Consider the following 20,386-nt stretch of genomic DNA (forward strand, 5'->3'; position numbering starts at 1 on the left):
GTCTGACGCTCCACCGACTGAGCTATCCAGGCTCTGCTCAAGGTCCTTTGGTAGACGACCGAGTGTCAATTTCTTTGCCAACTTGGCGTCAACGGGACTCGCACCGGCAGTACGTTCTGAACATTTTGCTCGTGATGAGGACTTCGTCGCTGTGAATTCAGTTCTGAAAACCAAAGGATGGGGAGCCATCCTCAAGACCTCGTGGCGCAACGGTAGCGTGTCTGACTCCAGATCAGAAGGTTGCGTGTTCAAATCACGTCGGGGTCAAGCGTGTGGCTCATGTGGGTTTGGCTCCCCTTCCTGTGGCCTTGCCTTTCTCTCTTTTTACTATCAACTCCAGCTCTTGAGGACTTCTGCCCGTGTTCATCATACAGCTCAGAACTCTTCTTCAGCTGAGCCTTTTATTTCGTTCACAGATCAGCAAGAGGATGATGTATATTTCTGTCAAGTAAACAGTGACATGCACTGCATGTTTCACACTTGCTTTCTCAAGATGGAGCACGTAAGCCTGGCAACAACTGTAACGCATTTCAACTCACGTCTTGTTGGTCATGTGCCTAGAAAGACGCTCCTCGCAAGGAAACTTTTGCAGCGCACTTTTCGTCATGTTGTCAGAAGTTAAACAAACACACAGCCGACAGGCACTTACAGTGCTTTCATAATTGTGGGGACAAAGGTTTTGATCGCTCGCCCGAACAGGGACTTGAACCCTGGACCCTCAGATTAAAAGTCTGATGCTCTACCGACTGAGCTATCCGGGCTCTGCTCGAGGTCCTCTGGTAGACGACCGAGTGTCAATTTCTTTGCCAACTTTTTACTATCAACTCCAGCTCTTGAGGACTTCTGCCCGTGTTCATCATACAGCTCAGAACTCTTCTTCAGCTGAGCCTTTTATTTCGTTCACAGATCAGCAAGAGGATGATGTATATTTCTGTCAAGTAAACAGTGACATGCACTGCATGTTTCACACTTGCTTTCTCAAGATGGAGCACATAAGCCTGGCAACAACTGTAACGCATTTCAACTCACGTCTTGTTGGTCATGTGCCTAGAAAGACGCTTCTCGCAAGGAAACTTTTGCAGCGCACTTTTCGTCATGTTGTCAGAAGTTAAACAAACACACAGCCGACAGGCACTTACAGTGCTTTCATAATTGTGGGGACAAAGGTTTTGATCGCTCGCCCGAACAGGGACTTGAACCCTGGATCCTCAGATTAAAAGTCTGACGCTCTACCGACTGAGCTATCCGGGCTCTGCTCAAGGTCCTCTGGTAGACGACCGAGGGTCAATTTCCTTGCCAACTTGGCGTCAATGGGACTCGCACCGGCAGTACGTTTTGAACATTTTGCTCGTGATGAGGACTTCGTCGCTGTGATTTCAGTTCTGAAAACCAAAGGATGGGGAGCCATCCTCAAGACCTCGTGGCCCAACGGTAGCGCGTCTGACTCCAGATCAGAAGGTTACGTGTTCAATTCATGTCGGGGTCAAGCGTGTGGCTCATGTGGGTTTGGCTCCCCTTCCTGTGGCCTTGCCTTTCTCTCTTTTTACTATCAACTCCAGCTCTTGAGGACTTCTGCCCGTGTTCATCATACAGCTCAGAACTCATCTTCAGCTGAGCCTTTTATTTCGTTCACAGATCAGCAAGAGGATGATGTATATTTCTGTCAAGTAAACAGTGACATGCACTGCATGTTTCACACTTGCTTTCTCAAGATGGAGCACATAAGCCTGGCAACAACTGTAACGCATTTCAACTCACGTCTTGTTGGCCATGTGCCTAGAAAGACGCTCCTCGCAAGGAAACTTTTGCAGCGCACTTTTCGTCATGTTGTCAGAAGTTAAACAAACACACAGCCGACAGGCACTTACAGTGCTTTCATAATTGTGGGGACAAAGGTTTTGATCGCTCGCCCGAACAGGGACTTGAACATTGGATCCTCAGATTAAAAGTCTGACGCTCCACCGACTGAGCTATCCAGGCTCTGCTCAAGGTCCTTTGGTAGACGACCGAGTGTCAATTTCTTTGCCAACTTGGCGTCAACGGGACTCGCACCGGCAGTACGTTCTGAACATTTTGCTCGTGATGAGGACTTCGTCGCTGTGAATTCAGTTCTGAAAACCAAAGGATGGGGAGCCATCCTCAAGACCTCGTGGCGCAACGGTAGCGTGTCTGACTCCAGATCAGAAGGTTGCGTGTTCAAATCACGTCGGGGTCAAGCGTGTGGCTCATGTGGGTTTGGCTCCCCTTCCTGTGGCCTTGCCTTTCTCTCTTTTTACTATCAACTCCAGCTCTTGAGGACTTCTGCCCGTGTTCATCATACAGCTCAGAACTCTTCTTCAGCTGAGCCTTTTATTTCGTTCACAGATCAGCAAGAGGATGATGTATATTTCTGTCAAGTAAACAGTGACATGCACTGCATGTTTCACACTTGCTTTCTCAAGATGGAGCACGTAAGCCTGGCAACAACTGTAACGCATTTCAACTCACGTCTTGTTGGTCATGTGCCTAGAAAGACGCTCCTCGCAAGGAAACTTTTGCAGCGCACTTTTCGTCATGTTGTCAGAAGTTAAACAAACACACAGCCGACAGGCACTTACAGTGCTTTCATAATTGTGGGGACAAAGGTTTTGATCGCTCGCCCGAACAGGGACTTGAACCCTGGACCCTCAGATTAAAAGTCTGATGCTCTACCGACTGAGCTATCCGGGCTCTGCTCGAGGTCCTCTGGTAGACGACCGAGTGTCAATTTCTTTGCCAACTTTTTACTATCAACTCCAGCTCTTGAGGACTTCTGCCCGTGTTCATCATACAGCTCAGAACTCTTCTTCAGCTGAGCCTTTTATTTCGTTCACAGATCAGCAAGAGGATGATGTATATTTCTGTCAAGTAAACAGTGACATGCACTGCATGTTTCACACTTGCTTTCTCAAGATGGAGCACATAAGCCTGGCAACAACTGTAACGCATTTCAACTCACGTCTTGTTGGTCATGTGCCTAGAAAGACGCTTCTCGCAAGGAAACTTTTGCAGCGCACTTTTCGTCATGTTGTCAGAAGTTAAACAAACACACAGCCGACAGGCACTTACAGTGCTTTCATAATTGTGGGGACAAAGGTTTTGATCGCTCGCCCGAACAGGGACTTGAACCCTGGATCCTCAGATTAAAAGTCTGACGCTCTACCGACTGAGCTATCCGGGCTCTGCTCAAGGTCCTCTGGTAGACGACCGAGGGTCAATTTCCTTGCCAACTTGGCGTCAATGGGACTCGCACCGGCAGTACGTTTTGAACATTTTGCTCGTGATGAGGACTTCATCGCTGTGAATTCAGTTCTGAAAAACAAAGGATGGGGAGCCATCCTCAAGACCTCGTGGCGCAACGGTAGCGCGTCTGACTCCAGATCAGAAGGTTGCGTGTTCAAATCACGTCGGGGTCAAGCGTTTGGCTCATGTGGGTTTGGCTCCCCTTCCTGTGGCCTTGCCTTTCTCTCTTTTTACTATCAACTCCAGCTCTTGAGGACTTCTGCCCGTGTTCATCATACAGCTCAGAACTCTTCTTCAGCTGAGCCTTTTATTTCGTTCACAGATCAGCAAGAGGATGATGTATATTTCTGTCAAGTAAACAGTGACATGCACTGCATGTTTCACACTTGCTTTCTCAAGATGGAGCACATAAGCCTGGCAACAACTGTAACGCATTTCAACTCACGTCTTGTTGGTCATGTGCCTAGAAAGACGCTCCTCGCAAGGAAACTTTTGCAGCGCACTTTTCGTCATGTTGTCAGAAGTTAAACAAACACACAGCCGACAGGCACTTACAGTGCTTTCATAATTGTGGGGACAAAGGTTTTGATCGCTCGCCCGAACAGGGACTTGAACCCTGGACCCTCAGATTAAAAGTCTGATGCTCTACCGACTGAGCTATCCGGGCTCTGCTCGAGGTCCTCTGGTAGACGACCGAGTGTCAATTTCTTTGCCAACTTTTTACTATCAACTCCAGCTCTTGAGGACTTCTGCCCGTGTTCATCATACAGCTCAGAACTCTTCTTCAGCTGAGCCTTTTATTTCGTTCACAGATCAGCAAGAGGATGATGTATATTTCTGTCAAGTAAACAGTGACATGCACTGCATGTTTCACACTTGCTTTCTCAAGATGGAGCACATAAGCCTGGCAACAACTGTAACGCATTTCAACTCACGTCTTGTTGGTCATGTGCCTAGAAAGACGCTTCTCGCAAGGAAACTTTTGCAGCGCACTTTTCGTCATGTTGTCAGAAGTTAAACAAACACACAGCCGACAGGCACTTACAGTGCTTTCATAATTGTGGGGACAAAGGTTTTGATCGCTCGCCCGAACAGGGACTTGAACCCTGGATCCTCAGATTAAAAGTCTGACGCTCTACCGACTGAGCTATCCGGGCTCTGCTCAAGGTCCTCTGGTAGACGACCGAGGGTCAATTTCCTTGCCAACTTGGCGTCAATGGGACTCGCACCGGCAGTACGTTTTGAACATTTTGCTCGTGATGAGGACTTCATCGCTGTGAATTCAGTTCTGAAAAACAAAGGATGGGGAGCCATCCTCAAGACCTCGTGGCGCAACGGTAGCGCGTCTGACTCCAGATCAGAAGGTTGCGTGTTCAAATCACGTCGGGGTCAAGCGTTTGGCTCATGTGGGTTTGGCTCCCCTTCCTGTGGCCTTGCCTTTCTCTCTTTTTACTATCAACTCCAGCTCTTGAGGACTTCTGCCCGTGTTCATCATACAGCTCAGAACTCTTCTTCAGCTGAGCCTTTTATTTCGTTCACAGATCAGCAAGAGGATGATGTATATTTCTGTCAAGTAAACAGTGACATGCACTGCATGTTTCACACTTGCTTTCTCAAGATGGAGCACATAAGCCTGTCAACAACTGTAACGCATTTCAACTCACGTCTTGTTGGTCATGTGCCTAGAAAGACGCTCCTCGCAAGGAAACTGAGCTATCCGGGCTCTGCTCGAGGTCCTCTGGTAGACGACCGAGTGTCAATTTCTTTGCCAACTTTTTACTATCAACTCCAGCTCTTGAGGACTTCTGCCCGTGTTCATCATACAGCTCAGAACTCTTCTTCAGCTGAGCCTTTTATTTCGTTCACAGATCAGCAAGAGGATGATGTATATTTCTGTCAAGTAAACAGTGACATGCACTGCATGTTTCACACTTGCTTTCTCAAGATGGAGCACGTAAGCCTGGCAACAACTGTAACGCATTTCAACTCACGTCTTGTTGGTCATGTTTTGAACATTTTGCTCGTGATGAGGACTTCATCGCTGTGAATTCAGTTCTGAAAAACAAAGGATGGGGAGCCATCCTCAAGACCTCGTGGCGCAACGGTAGCGCGTCTGACTCCAGATCAGAAGGTTGCGTGTTCAAATCACGTCGGGGTCAAGCGTTTGGCTCATGTGGGTTTGGCTCCCCTTCCTGTGGCCTTGCCTTTCTCTCTTTTTACTATCAACTCCAGCTCTTGAGGACTTCTGCCCGTGTTCATCATACAGCTCAGAACTCTTCTTCAGCTGAGCCTTTTATTTCGTTCACAGATCAGCAAGAGGATGATGTATATTTCTGTCAAGTAAACAGTGACATGCACTGCATGTTTCACACTTGCTTTCTCAAGATGGAGCACATAAGCCTGTCAACAACTGTAACGCATTTCAACTCACGTCTTGTTGGTCATGTGCCTAGAAAGACGCTCCTCGCAAGGAAACTTTTGCAGCGCACTTTTCGTCATGTTGTCAGAACTTAAACAAACACACAGCCGACAGGCACTTACAGTGCTTTCATAATTGTGGGGACAAAGGTTTTGATCGCTCGCCCGAACAGGGACTTGAACCCTGGACCCTCAGATTAAAAGTCTGATGCTCTACCGACTGAGCTATCCGGGCTCTGCTCAAGGTCCTCTGGTAGACGACCGAGGGTCAATTTCCTTGCCAACTTGGCGTCAATGGGACTCGCACCGGCAGTACGTTTTGAACATTTTGCTCGTGATGAGGACTTCATCGCTGTGAATTCAGTTCTGAAAAACAAAGGATGGGGAGCCATCCTCAAGACCTCGTGGCGCAACGGTAGCGCGTCTGACTCCAGATCAGAAGGTTGCGTGTTCAAATCACGTCGGGGTCAAGCGTTTGGCTCATGTGGGTTTGGCTCCCCTTCCTGTGGCCTTGCCTTTCTCTCTTTTTACTATCAACTCCAGCTCTTGAGGACTTCTGCCCGTGTTCATCATACAGCTCAGAACTCTTCTTCAGCTGAGCCTTTTATTTCGTTCACAGATCAGCAAGAGGATGATGTATATTTCTGTCAAGTAAACAGTGACATGCACTGCATGTTTCACACTTGCTTTCTCAAGATGGAGCACATAAGCCTGGCAACAACTGTAACGCATTTCAACTCACGTCTTGTTGGTCATGTGCCTAGAAAGACGCTCCTCGCAAGGAAACTTTTGCAGCGCACTTTTCGTCATGTTGTCAGAAGTTAAACAAACACACAGCCAACAGGCACTTACAGTGCTTTCATAATTGTGGGGACAAAGGTTTTGATCGCTCGCCCGAACAGGGACTTGAACCCTGGACCCTCAGATTAAAAGTCTGATGCTCTACCGACTGAGCTATCCGGGCTCTGCTCGAGGTCCTCTGGTAGACGACCGAGTGTCAATTTCTTTGCCAACTTTTTACTATCAACTCCAGCTCTTGAGGACTTCTGCCCGTGTTCATCATACAGCTCAGAACTCTTCTTCAGCTGAGCCTTTTATTTCGTTCACAGATCAGCAAGAGGATGATGTATATTTCTGTCAAGTAAACAGTGACATGCACTGCATGTTTCACACTTGCTTTCTCAAGATGGAGCACATAAGCCTGGCAACAACTGTAACGCATTTCAACTCACGTCTTGTTGGTCATGTGCCTAGAAAGACGCTTCTCGCAAGGAAACTTTTGCAGCGCACTTTTCGTCATGTTGTCAGAAGTTAAACAAACACACAGCCGACAGGCACTTACAGTGCTTTCATAATTGTGGGGACAAAGGTTTTGATCGCTCGCCCGAACAGGGACTTGAACCCTGGACCCTCAGATTAAAAGTCTGATGCTCTACCGACTGAGCTAACCGGGCTCTGCTCGAGGTCCTCTGGTAGACGACCGAGTGTCAATTTCTTTGCCAACTTGGCGTCAACGGGACTCGCACCGGCAGTACGTTCTGAACATTTTGCTCGTGATGAGGACTTCGTCGCTGTGAATTCAGTTCTGAAAACCAAAGGATGGGGAGCCATCCTCAAGACCTCGTGGCGCAACGGTAGCGCGTCTGACTCCAGATCAGAAGGTTGCGTGTTCAAATCACGTCGGGGTCAAGCGTGTGGCTCATGTGGGTTTGGCTCCCCTTCCTGTGGCCTTGCCTTTCTCTCTTTTTACTATCAACTCCAGCTCTTGAGGACTTCTGCCCGTGTTCATCATACAGCTCAGAACTCTTCTTCAGCTGAGCCTTTTATTTCGTTCACAGATCAGCAAGAGGATGATGTATATTTCTGTCAAGTAAACAGTGACATGCACTGCATGTTTCACACTTGCTTTCTCAAGATGGAGCACGTAAGCCTGGCAACAACTGTAACGCATTTCAACTCACGTCTTGTTGGTCATGTGCCTAGAAAGACGCTCCTCGCAAGGAAACTTTTGCAGCGCACTTTTCGTCATGTTGTCAGAAGTTAAACAAACACACAGCCGACAGGCACTTACAGTGCTTTCATAATTGTGGGGACAAAGGTTTTGATCGCTCGCCCGAACAGGGACTTGAACCCTGGACCCTCAGATTAAAAGTCTGATGCTCTACCGACTGAGCTATCCGGGCTCTGCTCGAGGTCCTCTGGTAGACGACCGAGTGTCAATTTCTTTGCCAACTTTTTACTATCAACTCCAGCTCTTGAGGACTTCTGCCCGTGTTCATCATACAGCTCAGAACTCTTCTTCAGCTGAGCCTTTTATTTCGTTCACAGATCAGCAAGAGGATGATGTATATTTCTGTCAAGTAAACAGTGACATGCACTGCATGTTTCACACTTGCTTTCTCAAGATGGAGCACATAAGCCTGGCAACAACTGTAACGCATTTCAACTCACGTCTTGTTGGTCATGTGCCTAGAAAGACGCTTCTCGCAAGGAAACTTTTGCAGCGCACTTTTCGTCATGTTGTCAGAAGTTAAACAAACACACAGCCGACAGGCACTTACAGTGCTTTCATAATTGTGGGGACAAAGGTTTTGATCGCTCGCCGAACAGGGACTTGAACATTGGATCCTCAGATTAAAAGTCTGACGCTCTACCGACTGAGCTATCCGGGCTCTGCTCAAGGTCCTTTGGTAGACGACCGAGTGTCAATTTCTTTGCCAACTTGGCGTCAACGGGACTCGCACCGGCAGTACGTTCTGAACATTTTGCTCGTGATGAGGACTTCGTCGCTGTGAATTCAGTTCTGAAAACCAAAGGATGGGGAGCCATCCTCAAGACCTCGTGGCGCAACGGTAGCGCGTCTGACTCCAGATCAGAAGGTTGCGTGTTCAAATCACGTCGTGGTCAAGCGTGTGGCTCATGTGGGTTTGGCTCCCCTTCCTGTGGCCTTGCCTTTCTCTCTTTTTACTATCAACTCCAGCTCTTGAGGACTTCTGCCCGTGTTCATCATACAGCTCAGAACTCTTCTTCAGCTGAGCCTTTTATTTCGTTCACAGATCAGCAAGAGGATGATGTATATTTCTGTCAAGTAAACAGTGACATGCACTGCATGTTTCACACTTGCTTTCTCAAGATGGAGCACGTAAGCCTGGCAACAACTGTAACGCATTTCAACTCACGTCTTGTTGGTCATGTGCCTAGAAAGACGCTCCTTGCAAGGAAACTTTTGCAGCGCACTTTTCGTCATGTTGTCAGAAGTTAAACAAACACACAGCCGACAGGCACTTACAGTGCTTTCATAATTGTGGGGACAAAGGTTTTGATCGCTCGCCCGAACAGGGACTTGAACATTGGATCCTCAGATTAAAAGTCTGACGCTCTACCGACTGAGCTATCCGGGCTCTGCTCAAGGTCCTCTGGTAGACGACCGAGGGTCAATTTCCTTGCCAACTTGGCGTCAATGGGACTCGCACCGGCAGTACGTTTTGAACATTTTGCTCGTGATGAGGACTTCATCGCTGTGAATTCAGTTCTGAAAAACAAAGGATGGGGAGCCATCCTCAAGACCTCGTGGCGCAACGGTAGCGCGTCTGACTCCAGATCAGAAGGTTGTGTGTTCAAATCACGTCGGGGTCAAGCGTTTGGCTCATGTGGGTTTGGCTCCCCTTCCTGTGCCCTTGCCTTTCTCTCTTTTTACTATCAACTCCAGCTCTTGAGGACTTCTGCCCGTGTTCATCATACAGCTCAGAACTCTTCTTCAGCTGAGCCTTTTATTTCGTTCACAGATCAGCAAGAGGATGATGTATATTTCTGTCAAGTAAACAGTGACATGCACTGCATGTTTCACACTTGCTTTCTCAAGATGGAGCACATAAGCCTGGCAACAACTGTAACGCATTTCAACTCACGTCTTGTTGGTCATGTGCCTAGAAAGACGCTCCTCGCAAGGAAACTTTTGCAGCGCACTTTTCGTCATGTTGTCAGAAGTTAAACAAACACACAGCCGACAGGCACTTACAGTGCTTTCATAATTGTGGGGACAAAGGTTTTGATCGCTCGCCCGAACAGGGACTTGAACCCTGGACCCTCAGATTAAAAGTCTGATGCTCTACCGACTGAGCTATCCGGGCTCTGCTCGAGGTCCTCTGGTAGACGACCGAGTGTCAATTTCTTTGCCAACTTTTTACTATCAACTCCAGCTCTTGAGGACTTCTGCCCGTGTTCATCATACAGCTCAGAACTCTTCTTCAGCTGAGCCTTTTATTTCGTTCACAGATCAGCAAGAGGATGATGTATATTTCTGTCAAGTAAACAGTGACATGCACTGCATGTTTCACACTTGCTTTCTCAAGATGGAGCACGTAAGCCTGGCAACAACTGTAACGCATTTCAACTCACGTCTTGTTGGTCATGTGCCTAGAAAGACGCTCCTTGCAAGGAAACTTTTGCAGCGCACTTTTCGTCATGTTGTCAGAAGTTAAACAAACACACAGCCGACAGGCACTTACAGTGCTTTCATAATTGTGGGGACAAAGGTTTTGATCGCTCGCCCGAACAGGGACTTGAACATTGGATCCTCAGATTAAAAGTCTGACGCTCTACCGACTGAGCTATCCGGGCTCTGCTCAAGGTCCTCTGGTAGACGACCGAGGGTCAATTTCCTTGCCAACTTGGCGTCAATGGGACTCGCACCGGCAGTACGTTTTGAACATTTTGCTCGTGATGAGGACTTCATCGCTGTGAATTCAGTTCTGAAAAACAAAGGATGGGGAGCCATCCTCAAGACCTCGTGGCGCAACGGTAGCGCGTCTGACTCCAGATCAGAAGGTTGTGTGTTCAAATCACGTCGGGGTCAAGCGTTTGGCTCATGTGGGTTTGGCTCCCCTTCCTGTGCCCTTGCCTTTCTCTCTTTTTACTATCAACTCCAGCTCTTGAGGACTTCTGCCCGTGTTCATCATACAGCTCAGAACTCTTCTTCAGCTGAGCCTTTTATTTCGTTCACAGATCAGCAAGAGGATGATGTATATTTCTGTCAAGTAAACAGTGACATGCACTGCATGTTTCACACTTGCTTTCTCAAGATGGAGCACATAAGCCTGGCAACAACTGTAACGCATTTCAACTCACGTCTTGTTGGTCATGTGCCTAGAAAGACGCTCCTCGCAAGGAAACTTTTGCAGCGCACTTTTCGTCATGTTGTCAGAAGTTAAACAAACACACAGCCGACAGGCACTTACAGTGCTTTCATAATTGTGGGGACAAAGGTTTTGATCGCTCGCCCGAACAGGGACTTGAACCCTGGACCCTCAGATTAAAAGTCTGATGCTCTACCGACTGAGCTATCCGGGCTCTGCTCGAGGTCCTCTGGTAGACGACCGAGTGTCAATTTCTTTGCCAACTTTTTACTATCAACTCCAGCTCTTGAGGACTTCTGCCCGTGTTCATCATACAGCTCAGAACTCTTCTTCAGCTGAGCCTTTTATTTCGTTCACAGATCAGCAAGAGGATGATGTATATTTCTGTCAAGTAAACAGTGACATGCACTGCATGTTTCACACTTGCTTTCTCAAGATGGAGCACGTAAGCCTGGCAACAACTGTAACGCATTTCAACTCACGTCTTGTTGGTCATGTGCCTAGAAAGACGCTCCTTGCAAGGAAACTTTTGCAGCGCACTTTTCGTCATGTTGTCAGAAGTTAAACAAACACACAGCCGACAGGCACTTACAGTGCTTTCATAATTGTGGGGACAAAGGTTTTGATCGCTCGCCCGAACAGGGACTTGAACATTGGATCCTCAGATTAAAAGTCTGACGCTCTACCGACTGAGCTATCCGGGCTCTGCTCAAGGTCCTCTGGTAGACGACCGAGGGTCAATTTCCTTGCCAACTTGGCGTCAATGGGACTCGCACCGGCAGTACGTTTTGAACATTTTGCTCGTGATGAGGACTTCATCGCTGTGAATTCAGTTCTGAAAAACAAAGGATGGGGAGCCATCCTCAAGACCTCGTGGCGCAACGGTAGCGCGTCTGACTCCAGATCAGAAGGTTGCGTGTTCAAATCACGTCGGGGTCAAGCGTTTGGCTCATGTGGGTTTGGCTCCCCTTCCTGTGGCCTTGCCTTTCTCTCTTTTTACTATCAACTCCAGCTCTTGAGGACTTCTGCCCGTGTTCATCATACAGCTCAGAACTCTTCTTCAGCTGAGCCTTTTATTTCGTTCACAGATCAGCAAGAGGATGATGTATATTTCTGTCAAGTAAACAGTGACATGCACTGCATGTTTCACACTTGCTTTCTCAAGATGGAGCACATAAGCCTGGCAACAACTGTAACGCATTTCAACTCACGTCTTGTTGGTCATGTGCCTAGAAAGACGCTCCTCGCAAGGAAACTTTTGCAGCGCACTTTTCGTCATGTTGTCAGAAGTTAAACAAACACACAGCCGACAGGCACTTACAGTGCTTTCATAATTGTGGGGACAAAGGTTTTGATCGCTCGCCCGAACAGGGACTTGAACCCTGGACCCTCAGATTAAAAGTCTGATGCTCTACCGACTGAGCTATCCGGGCTCTGCTCGAGGTCCTCTGGTAGACGACCGAGTGTCAATTTCTTTGCCAACTTGGCGTCAATGGGACTCGCACCGGCAGTACGTTTTGAACATTTTGCTCGTGATGAGGACTTCATCGCTGTGAATTCAGTTCTGAAAAACAAAGGATGGGGAGCCATCCTCAAGACCTCGTGGCGCAACGGTAGCGCGTCTGACTCCAGATCAGAAGGTTGCGTGTTCAAATCACGTCGGGGTCAAGCGTTTGGCTCATGTGGGTTTGGCTCCCCTTCCTGTGGCCTTGCCTTTCTCTCTTTTTACTATCAACTCCAGCTCTTGAGGACTTCTGCCCGTGTTCATCATACAGCTCAGAACTCTTCTTCAGCTGAGCCTTTTATTTCGTTCACAGATCAGCAAGAGGATGATGTATATTTCTGTCAAGTAAACAGTGACATGCACTGCATGTTTCACACTTGCTTTCTCAAGATGGAGCACATAAGCCTGGCAACAACTGTAACGCATTTCAACTCACGTCTTGTTGGTCATGTGCCTAGAAAGACGCTCCTCGCAAGGAAACTTTTGCAGCGCACTTTTCGTCATGTTGTCAGAAGTTAAACAAACACACAGCCGACAGGCACTTACAGTGCTTTCATAATTGTGGGGACAAAGGTTTTGATCGCTCGCCCGAACAGGGACTTGAACCCTGGACCCTGAGATTAAAAGTCTGATGCTCTACCGACTGAGCTATCCGGGCTCTGCTCGAGGTCCTCTGGTAGACGACCGAGTGTCAATTTCTTTGCCAACTTTTTACTATCAACTCCAGCTCTTGAGGACTTCTGCCCGTGTTCATCATACAGCTCAGAACTCTTCTTCAGCTGAGCCTTTTATTTCGTTCACAGATCAGCAAGAGGATGATGTATATTTCTGTCAAGTAAACAGTGACATGCACTGCATGTTTCACACTTGCTTTCTCAAGATGGAGCACATAAGCCTGGCAACAACTGTAACGCATTTCAACTCACGTCTTGTTGGTCATGTGCCTAGAAAGACGCTTCTCGCAAGGAAACTTTTGCAGCGCACTTTTCGTCATGTTGTCAGAAGTTAAACAAACACACAGCCGACAGGCACTTACAGTGCTTTCATAATTGTGGGGACAAAGGTTTTGATCGCTCGCCCGAACAGGGACTTGAACCCTGGACCCTCAGATTAAAAGTCTGATGCTCTACCGACTGAGCTAACCGGGCTCTGCTCGAGGTCCTCTGGTAGACGACCGAGTGTCAATTTCTTTGCCAACTTGGCGTCAACGGGACTCGCACCGGCAGTACGTTCTGAACATTTTGCTCGTGATGAGGACTTCGTCGCTGTGAATTCAGTTCTGAAAACCAAAGGATGGGGAGCCATCCTCAAGACCTCGTGGCGCAACGGTAGCGCGTCTGACTCCAGATCAGTAGGTTGCGAGTTCAAATCACGTCGGGGTCAAGCGTGTGGCTCATGTGGGTTTGGCTCCCCTTCCTGTGGCCTTGCCTTTCTCTCTTTTTACTATCAACTCCAGCTCTTGAGGACTTCTGCCCGTGTTCATCATACAGCTCAGAACTCTTCTTCAGCTGAGCCTTTTATTTCGTTCACAGATCAGCAAGAGGATGATGTATATTTCTGTCAAGTAAACAGTGACATGCACTGCATGTTTCACACTTGCTTTCTCAAGATGGAGCACGTAAGCCTGGCAACAACTGTAACGCATTTCAACTCACGTCTTGTTGGTCATGTGCCTAGAAAGACGCTCCTCGCAAGGAAACTTTTGCAGCGCACTTTTCGTCATGTTGTCAGAAGTTAAACAAACACACAGCCAACAGGCACTTACAGTGCTTTCATAATTGTGGGGACAAAGGTTTTGATCGCTCGCCCGAACAGGGACTTGAACATTGGATCCTCAGATTAAAAGTCTGACGCTCTACCGACTGAGCTATCCGGGCTCTGCTCAAGGTCCTCTGGTAGACGACCGAGGGTCAATTTCCTTGCCAACTTGGCGTCAATGGGACTCGCACCGGCAGTACGTTTTGAACATTTTGCTCGTGATGAGGACTTCATCGCTGTGAATTCAGTTCTGAAAAACAAAGGATGGGGAGCCATCCTCAAGACCTCGTGGCGCAACGGTAGCGCGTCTGACTCCAGATCAGAAGGTTGCGTGTTCAAATCACGTCGGGGTCAAGCGTTTGGCTCATGTGGGTTTGGCTCCCCTTCCTGTGCCCTTGCCTTTCTCTCTTTTTACTATCAACTCCAGCTCTTGAGGACTTCTGCCCGTGTTCATCATACAGCTCAGAACTCTTCTTCAGCTGAGCCTTTTATTTCGTTCACAGATCAGCAAGAGGATGATGTATATTTCTGTCAAGTAAACAGTGACATGCACTGCATGTTTCACACTTGCTTTCTCAAGATGGAGCACGTAAGCCTGGCAACAACTGTAACGCATTTCAACTCACGTCTTGTTGGTCATGTGCCTAGAAAGACGCTCCTCGCAAGGAAACTTTTGCAGCGCACTTTTCGTCATGTTGTCAGAAGTTAAACAAACACACAGCCGACAGGCACTTACAGTGCTTTCATAATTGTGGGGACAAAGGTTTTGATCGCTCGCCCGAACAGGGACTTGAACCCTGGACCCTCAGATTAAAAGTCTGATGCTCTACCGACTGAGCTATCCGGGCTCTGCTCGAGGTCCTCTGGTAGACGACCGAGTGTCAATTTCTTTGCCAACTTTTTACTATCAACTCCAGCTCTTGAGGACTTCTGCCCGTGTTCATCATACAGCTCAGAACTCTTCTTCAGCTGAGCCTTTTATTTCGTTCACAGATCAGCAAGAGGATGATGTATATTTCTGTCAAGTAAACAGTGACATGCACTGCATGTTTCACACTTGCTTTCTCAAGATGGAGCACATAAGCCTGGCAACAACTGTAACGCATTTCAACTCACGTCTTGTTGGTCATGTGCCTAGAAAGACGCTTCTCGCAAGGAAACTTTTGCAGCGCACTTTTCGTCATGTTGTCAGAAGTTAAACAAACACACAGCCGACAGGCACTTACAGTGCTTTCATAATTGTGGGGACAAAGGTTTTGATCGCTCGCCGAACAGGGACTTGAACATTGGATCCTCAGATTAAAAGTCTGACGCTCTACCGACTGAGCTATCCGGGCTCTGCTCAAGGTCCTTTGGTAGACGACCGAGTGTCAATTTCTTTGCCAACTTGGCGTCAACGGGACTCGCACCGGCAGTACGTTCTGAACATTTTGCTCGTGATGAGGACTTCGTCGCTGTGAATTCAGTTCTGAAAACCAAAGGATGGGGAGCCATCCTCAAGACCTCGTGGCGCAACGGTAGCGCGTCTGACTCCAGATCAGAAGGTTGCGTGTTCAAATCACGTCGTGGTCAAGCGTGTGGCTCATGTGGGTTTGGCTCCCCTTCCTGTGGCCTTGCCTTTCTCTCTTTTTACTATCAACTCCAGCTCTTGAGGACTTCTGCCCGTGTTCATCATACAGCTCAGAACTCTTCTTCAGCTGAGCCTTTTATTTCGTTCACAGATCAGCAAGAGGATGATGTATATTTCTGTCAAGTAAACAGTGACATGCACTGCATGTTTCACACTTGCTTTCTCAAGATGGAGCACGTAAGCCTGGCAACAACTGTAACGCATTTCAACTCACGTCTTGTTGGTCATGTGCCTAGAAAGACGCTCCTTGCAAGGAAACTTTTGCAGCGCACTTTTCGTCATGTTGTCAGAAGTTAAACAAACACACAGCCGACAGGCACTTACAGTGCTTTCATAATTGTGGGGACAAAGGTTTTGATCGCTCGCCCGAACAGGGACTTGAACATTGGATCCTCAGATTAAAAGTCTGACGCTCTACCGACTGAGCTATCCGGGCTCTGCTCAAGGTCCTCTGGTAGACGACCGAGGGTCAATTTCCTTGCCAACTTGGCGTCAATGGGACTCGCACCGGCAGTACGTTTTGAACATTTTGCTCGTGATGAGGACTTCATCGCTGTGAATTCAGTTCTGAAAAACAAAGGATGGGGAGCCATCCTCAAGACCTCGTGGCGCAACGGTAGCGCGTCTGACTCCAGATCAGAAGGTTGTGTGTTCAAATCACGTCGGGGTCAAGCGTTTGGCTCATGTGGGTTTGGCTCCCCTTCCTGTGCCCTTGCCTTTCTCTCTTTTTACTATCAACTCCAGCTCTTGAGGACTTCTGCCCGTGTTCATCATACAGCTCAGAACTCTTCTTCAGCTGAGCCTTTTATTTCGTTCACAGATCAGCAAGAGGATGATGTATATTTCTGTCAAGTAAACAGTGACATGCACTGCATGTTTCACACTTGCTTTCTCAAGATGGAGCACATAAGCCTGGCAACAACTGTAACGCATTTCAACTCACGTCTTGTTGGTCATGTGCCTAGAAAGACGCTCCTCGCAAGGAAACTTTTGCAGCGCACTTTTCGTCATGTTGTCAGAAGTTAAACAAACACACAGCCGACAGGCACTTACAGTGCTTTCATAATTGTGGGGACAAAGGTTTTGATCGCTCGCCCGAACAGGGACTTGAACCCTGGACCCTCAGATTAAAAGTCTGATGCTCTACCGACTGAGCTATCCGGGCTCTGCTCGAGGTCCTCTGGTAGACGACCGAGTGTCAATTTCTTTGCCAACTTTTTACTATCAACTCCAGCTCTTGAGGACTTCTGCCCGTGTTCATCATACAGCTCAGAACTCTTCTTCAGCTGAGCCTTTTATTTCGTTCACAGATCAGCAAGAGGATGATGTATATTTCTGTCAAGTAAACAGTGACATGCACTGCATGTTTCACACTTGCTTTCTCAAGATGGAGCACGTAAGCCTGGCAACAACTGTAACGCATTTCAACTCACGTCTTGTTGGTCATGTGCCTAGAAAGACGCTCCTTGCAAGGAAACTTTTGCAGCGCACTTTTCGTCATGTTGTCAGAAGTTAAACAAACACACAGCCGACAGGCACTTACAGTGCTTTCATAATTGTGGGGACAAAGGTTTTGATCGCTCGCCCGAACAGGGACTTGAACATTGGATCCTCAGATTAAAAGTCTGACGCTCTACCGACTGAGCTATCCGGGCTCTGCTCAAGGTCCTCTGGTAGACGACCGAGGGTCAATTTCCTTGCCAACTTGGCGTCAATGGGACTCGCACCGGCAGTACGTTTTGAACATTTTGCTCGTGATGAGGACTTCATCGCTGTGAATTCAGTTCTGAAAAACAAAGGATGGGGAGCCATCCTCAAGACCTCGTGGCGCAACGGTAGCGCGTCTGACTCCAGATCAGAAGGTTGTGTGTTCAAATCACGTCGGGGTCAAGCGTTTGGCTCATGTGGGTTTGGCTCCCCTTCCTGTGCCCTTGCCTTTCTCTCTTTTTACTATCAACTCCAGCTCTTGAGGACTTCTGCCCGTGTTCATCATACAGCTCAGAACTCTTCTTCAGCTGAGCCTTTTATTTCGTTCACAGATCAGCAAGAGGATGATGTATATTTCTGTCAAGTAAACAGTGACATGCACTGCATGTTTCACACTTGCTTTCTCAAGATGGAGCACATAAGCCTGGCAACAACTGTAACGCATTTCAACTCACGTCTTGTTGGTCATGTGCCTAGAAAGACGCTCCTCGCAAGGAAACTTTTGCAGCGCACTTTTCGTCATGTTGTCAGAAGTTAAACAAACACACAGCCGACAGGCACTTACAGTGCTTTCATAATTGTGGGGACAAAGGTTTTGATCGCTCGCCCGAACAGGGACTTGAACCCTGGACCCTCAGATTAAAAGTCTGATGCTCTACCGACTGAGCTATCCGGGCTCTGCTCGAGGTCCTCTGGTAGACGACCGAGTGTCAATTTCTTTGCCAACTTTTTACTATCAACTCCAGCTCTTGAGGACTTCTGCCCGTGTTCATCATACAGCTCAGAACTCTTCTTCAGCTGAGCCTTTTATTTCGTTCACAGATCAGCAAGAGGATGATGTATATTTCTGTCAAGTAAACAGTGACATGCACTGCATGTTTCACACTTGCTTTCTCAAGATGGAGCACGTAAGCCTGGCAACAACTGTAACGCATTTCAACTCACGTCTTGTTGGTCATGTGCCTAGAAAGACGCTCCTCGCAAGGAAACTTTTGCAGCGCACTTTTCGTCATGTTGTCAGAAGTTAAACAAACACACAGCCGACAGGCACTTACAGTGCTTTCATAATTGTGGGGACAAAGGTTTTGATCGCTCGCCCGAACAGGGACTTGAACCCTGGACCCTCAGATTAAAAGTCTGATGCTCTACCGACTGAGCTATCCGGGCTCTGCTCGAGGTCCTCTGGTAGACGACCGAGTGTCAATTTCTTTGCCAACTTTTTACTATCAACTCCAGCTCTTGAGGACTTCTGCCCGTGTTCATCATACAGCTCAGAACTCTTCTTCAGCTGAGCCTTTTATTTCGTTCACAGATCAGCAAGAGGATGATGTATATTTCTGTCAAGTAAACAGTGACATGCACTGCATGTTTCACACTTGCTTTCTCAAGATGGAGCACATAAGCCTGGCAACAACTGTAACGCATTTCAACTCACGTCTTGTTGGTCATGTGCCTAGAAAGACGCTTCTCGCAAGGAAACTTTTGCAGCGCACTTTTCGTCATGTTGTCAGAAGTTAAACAAACACACAGCCGACAGGCACTTACAGTGCTTTCATAATTGTGGGGACAAAGGTTTTGATCGCTCGCCGAACAGGGACTTGAACATTGGATCCTCAGATTAAAAGTCTGACGCTCTACCGACTGAGCTATCCGGGCTCTGCTCAAGGTCCTTTGGTAGACGACCGAGTGTCAATTTCTTTGCCAACTTGGCGTCAACGGGACTCGCACCGGCAGTACGTTCTGAACATTTTGCTCGTGATGAGGACTTCGTCGCTGTGAATTCAGTTCTGAAAACCAAAGGATGGGGAGCCATCCTCAAGACCTCGTGGCGCAACGGTAGCGCGTCTGACTCCAGATCAGAAGGTTGCGTGTTCAAATCACGTCGTGGTCAAGCGTGTGGCTCATGTGGGTTTGGCTCCCCTTCCTGTGGCCTTGCCTTTCTCTCTTTTTACTATCAACTCCAGCTCTTGAGGACTTCTGCCCGTGTTCATCATACAGCTCAGAACTCTTCTTCAGCTGAGCCTTTTATTTCGTTCACAGATCAGCAAGAGGATGATGTATATTTCTGTCAAGTAAACAGTGACATGCACTGCATGTTTCACACTTGCTTTCTCAAGATGGAGCACGTAAGCCTGGCAACAACTGTAACGCATTTCAACTCACGTCTTGTTGGTCATGTGCCTAGAAAGACGCTCCTTGCAAGGAAACTTTTGCAGCGCACTTTTCGTCATGTTGTCAGAAGTTAAACAAACACACAGCCGACAGGCACTTACAGTGCTTTCATAATTGTGGGGACAAAGGTTTTGATCGCTCGCCCGAACAGGGACTTGAACATTGGATCCTCAGATTAAAAGTCTGACGCTCTACCGACTGAGCTATCCGGGCTCTGCTCAAGGTCCTCTGGTAGACGACCGAGGGTCAATTTCCTTGCCAACTTGGCGTCAATGGGACTCGCACCGGCAGTACGTTTTGAACATTTTGCTCGTGATGAGGACTTCATCGCTGTGAATTCAGTTCTGAAAAACAAAGGATGGGGAGCCATCCTCAAGACCTCGTGGCGCAACGGTAGCGCGTCTGACTCCAGATCAGAAGGTTGTGTGTTCAAATCACGTCGGGGTCAAGCGTTTGGCTCATGTGGGTTTGGCTCCCCTTCCTGTGCCCTTGCCTTTCTCTCTTTTTACTATCAACTCCAGCTCTTGAGGACTTCTGCCCGTGTTCATCATACAGCTCAGAACTCTTCTTCAGCTGAGCCTTTTATTTCGTTCACAGATCAGCAAGAGGATGATGTATATTTCTGTCAAGTAAACAGTGACATGCACTGCATGTTTCACACTTGCTTTCTCAAGATGGAGCACATAAGCCTGGCAACAACTGTAACGCATTTCAACTCACGTCTTGTTGGTCATGTGCCTAGAAAGACGCTCCTCGCAAGGAAACTTTTGCAGCGCACTTTTCGTCATGTTGTCAGAAGTT

The 20,386-nt window shown here is 47.8% G+C and overlaps 34 non-coding genes across 34 annotated transcripts; 18 read left to right on the forward strand and 16 right to left on the reverse strand.

Moving 5' to 3' along the window:
* The first annotated feature begins 195 nt into the window (after positions 1–195).
* trnaw-cca (transfer RNA tryptophan (anticodon CCA)) lies at positions 196–267 on the forward strand. The gene has a single exon. It is a non-coding gene; the product is annotated as a tRNA-Trp (tRNA).
* A 421-nt stretch (positions 268–688) lies between these two features.
* trnak-uuu (transfer RNA lysine (anticodon UUU)) lies at positions 689–761 on the reverse strand. The gene has a single exon. It is a non-coding gene; the product is annotated as a tRNA-Lys (tRNA).
* Positions 762–1,178: 417 nt separating this feature from the next.
* On the reverse strand, positions 1,179–1,251 carry trnak-uuu (transfer RNA lysine (anticodon UUU)). The gene has a single exon. It is a non-coding gene; the product is annotated as a tRNA-Lys (tRNA).
* Positions 1,252–2,143: 892 nt separating this feature from the next.
* trnaw-cca (transfer RNA tryptophan (anticodon CCA)) lies at positions 2,144–2,215 on the forward strand. The gene has a single exon. It is a non-coding gene; the product is annotated as a tRNA-Trp (tRNA).
* A 421-nt stretch (positions 2,216–2,636) lies between these two features.
* On the reverse strand, positions 2,637–2,709 carry trnak-uuu (transfer RNA lysine (anticodon UUU)). Its single transcript has one exon. It is a non-coding gene; the product is annotated as a tRNA-Lys (tRNA).
* Positions 2,710–3,126: 417 nt separating this feature from the next.
* Positions 3,127–3,199, reverse strand: trnak-uuu (transfer RNA lysine (anticodon UUU)). The gene has a single exon. It is a non-coding gene; the product is annotated as a tRNA-Lys (tRNA).
* Positions 3,200–3,362: 163 nt separating this feature from the next.
* On the forward strand, positions 3,363–3,434 carry trnaw-cca (transfer RNA tryptophan (anticodon CCA)). Its single transcript has one exon. It is a non-coding gene; the product is annotated as a tRNA-Trp (tRNA).
* Positions 3,435–3,855: 421 nt separating this feature from the next.
* Positions 3,856–3,928, reverse strand: trnak-uuu (transfer RNA lysine (anticodon UUU)). The gene has a single exon. It is a non-coding gene; the product is annotated as a tRNA-Lys (tRNA).
* Positions 3,929–4,345: 417 nt separating this feature from the next.
* trnak-uuu (transfer RNA lysine (anticodon UUU)) lies at positions 4,346–4,418 on the reverse strand. The gene has a single exon. It is a non-coding gene; the product is annotated as a tRNA-Lys (tRNA).
* Positions 4,419–4,581: 163 nt separating this feature from the next.
* trnaw-cca (transfer RNA tryptophan (anticodon CCA)) lies at positions 4,582–4,653 on the forward strand. The gene has a single exon. It is a non-coding gene; the product is annotated as a tRNA-Trp (tRNA).
* Positions 4,654–5,348: 695 nt separating this feature from the next.
* On the forward strand, positions 5,349–5,420 carry trnaw-cca (transfer RNA tryptophan (anticodon CCA)). The gene has a single exon. It is a non-coding gene; the product is annotated as a tRNA-Trp (tRNA).
* Positions 5,421–5,841: 421 nt separating this feature from the next.
* Positions 5,842–5,914, reverse strand: trnak-uuu (transfer RNA lysine (anticodon UUU)). The gene has a single exon. It is a non-coding gene; the product is annotated as a tRNA-Lys (tRNA).
* Positions 5,915–6,077: 163 nt separating this feature from the next.
* On the forward strand, positions 6,078–6,149 carry trnaw-cca (transfer RNA tryptophan (anticodon CCA)). Its single transcript has one exon. It is a non-coding gene; the product is annotated as a tRNA-Trp (tRNA).
* Positions 6,150–6,570: 421 nt separating this feature from the next.
* Positions 6,571–6,643, reverse strand: trnak-uuu (transfer RNA lysine (anticodon UUU)). Its single transcript has one exon. It is a non-coding gene; the product is annotated as a tRNA-Lys (tRNA).
* Positions 6,644–7,296: 653 nt separating this feature from the next.
* On the forward strand, positions 7,297–7,368 carry trnaw-cca (transfer RNA tryptophan (anticodon CCA)). Its single transcript has one exon. It is a non-coding gene; the product is annotated as a tRNA-Trp (tRNA).
* A 421-nt stretch (positions 7,369–7,789) lies between these two features.
* Positions 7,790–7,862, reverse strand: trnak-uuu (transfer RNA lysine (anticodon UUU)). Its single transcript has one exon. It is a non-coding gene; the product is annotated as a tRNA-Lys (tRNA).
* Positions 7,863–8,514: 652 nt separating this feature from the next.
* Positions 8,515–8,586, forward strand: trnaw-cca (transfer RNA tryptophan (anticodon CCA)). The gene has a single exon. It is a non-coding gene; the product is annotated as a tRNA-Trp (tRNA).
* A 657-nt stretch (positions 8,587–9,243) lies between these two features.
* trnaw-cca (transfer RNA tryptophan (anticodon CCA)) lies at positions 9,244–9,315 on the forward strand. Its single transcript has one exon. It is a non-coding gene; the product is annotated as a tRNA-Trp (tRNA).
* Positions 9,316–9,736: 421 nt separating this feature from the next.
* trnak-uuu (transfer RNA lysine (anticodon UUU)) lies at positions 9,737–9,809 on the reverse strand. The gene has a single exon. It is a non-coding gene; the product is annotated as a tRNA-Lys (tRNA).
* Positions 9,810–10,462: 653 nt separating this feature from the next.
* On the forward strand, positions 10,463–10,534 carry trnaw-cca (transfer RNA tryptophan (anticodon CCA)). Its single transcript has one exon. It is a non-coding gene; the product is annotated as a tRNA-Trp (tRNA).
* A 421-nt stretch (positions 10,535–10,955) lies between these two features.
* trnak-uuu (transfer RNA lysine (anticodon UUU)) lies at positions 10,956–11,028 on the reverse strand. The gene has a single exon. It is a non-coding gene; the product is annotated as a tRNA-Lys (tRNA).
* Positions 11,029–11,681: 653 nt separating this feature from the next.
* On the forward strand, positions 11,682–11,753 carry trnaw-cca (transfer RNA tryptophan (anticodon CCA)). The gene has a single exon. It is a non-coding gene; the product is annotated as a tRNA-Trp (tRNA).
* A 421-nt stretch (positions 11,754–12,174) lies between these two features.
* trnak-uuu (transfer RNA lysine (anticodon UUU)) lies at positions 12,175–12,247 on the reverse strand. Its single transcript has one exon. It is a non-coding gene; the product is annotated as a tRNA-Lys (tRNA).
* Positions 12,248–12,410: 163 nt separating this feature from the next.
* trnaw-cca (transfer RNA tryptophan (anticodon CCA)) lies at positions 12,411–12,482 on the forward strand. The gene has a single exon. It is a non-coding gene; the product is annotated as a tRNA-Trp (tRNA).
* Positions 12,483–14,358: 1,876 nt separating this feature from the next.
* trnaw-cca (transfer RNA tryptophan (anticodon CCA)) lies at positions 14,359–14,430 on the forward strand. Its single transcript has one exon. It is a non-coding gene; the product is annotated as a tRNA-Trp (tRNA).
* Positions 14,431–14,851: 421 nt separating this feature from the next.
* trnak-uuu (transfer RNA lysine (anticodon UUU)) lies at positions 14,852–14,924 on the reverse strand. The gene has a single exon. It is a non-coding gene; the product is annotated as a tRNA-Lys (tRNA).
* Positions 14,925–15,576: 652 nt separating this feature from the next.
* trnaw-cca (transfer RNA tryptophan (anticodon CCA)) lies at positions 15,577–15,648 on the forward strand. The gene has a single exon. It is a non-coding gene; the product is annotated as a tRNA-Trp (tRNA).
* A 657-nt stretch (positions 15,649–16,305) lies between these two features.
* Positions 16,306–16,377, forward strand: trnaw-cca (transfer RNA tryptophan (anticodon CCA)). The gene has a single exon. It is a non-coding gene; the product is annotated as a tRNA-Trp (tRNA).
* Positions 16,378–16,798: 421 nt separating this feature from the next.
* Positions 16,799–16,871, reverse strand: trnak-uuu (transfer RNA lysine (anticodon UUU)). The gene has a single exon. It is a non-coding gene; the product is annotated as a tRNA-Lys (tRNA).
* A 653-nt stretch (positions 16,872–17,524) lies between these two features.
* On the forward strand, positions 17,525–17,596 carry trnaw-cca (transfer RNA tryptophan (anticodon CCA)). Its single transcript has one exon. It is a non-coding gene; the product is annotated as a tRNA-Trp (tRNA).
* Positions 17,597–18,017: 421 nt separating this feature from the next.
* Positions 18,018–18,090, reverse strand: trnak-uuu (transfer RNA lysine (anticodon UUU)). Its single transcript has one exon. It is a non-coding gene; the product is annotated as a tRNA-Lys (tRNA).
* Positions 18,091–18,507: 417 nt separating this feature from the next.
* Positions 18,508–18,580, reverse strand: trnak-uuu (transfer RNA lysine (anticodon UUU)). Its single transcript has one exon. It is a non-coding gene; the product is annotated as a tRNA-Lys (tRNA).
* A 652-nt stretch (positions 18,581–19,232) lies between these two features.
* On the forward strand, positions 19,233–19,304 carry trnaw-cca (transfer RNA tryptophan (anticodon CCA)). The gene has a single exon. It is a non-coding gene; the product is annotated as a tRNA-Trp (tRNA).
* A 657-nt stretch (positions 19,305–19,961) lies between these two features.
* Positions 19,962–20,033, forward strand: trnaw-cca (transfer RNA tryptophan (anticodon CCA)). The gene has a single exon. It is a non-coding gene; the product is annotated as a tRNA-Trp (tRNA).
* Positions 20,034–20,386: the final 353 nt, after the last annotated feature.

The sequence above is a fragment of the Hoplias malabaricus genome, chromosome 14, assembly GCF_029633855.1.
Source record: "Hoplias malabaricus isolate fHopMal1 chromosome 14, fHopMal1.hap1, whole genome shotgun sequence".
Classification (NCBI taxonomy): Eukaryota; Metazoa; Chordata; class Actinopteri; order Characiformes; family Erythrinidae; genus Hoplias; species Hoplias malabaricus.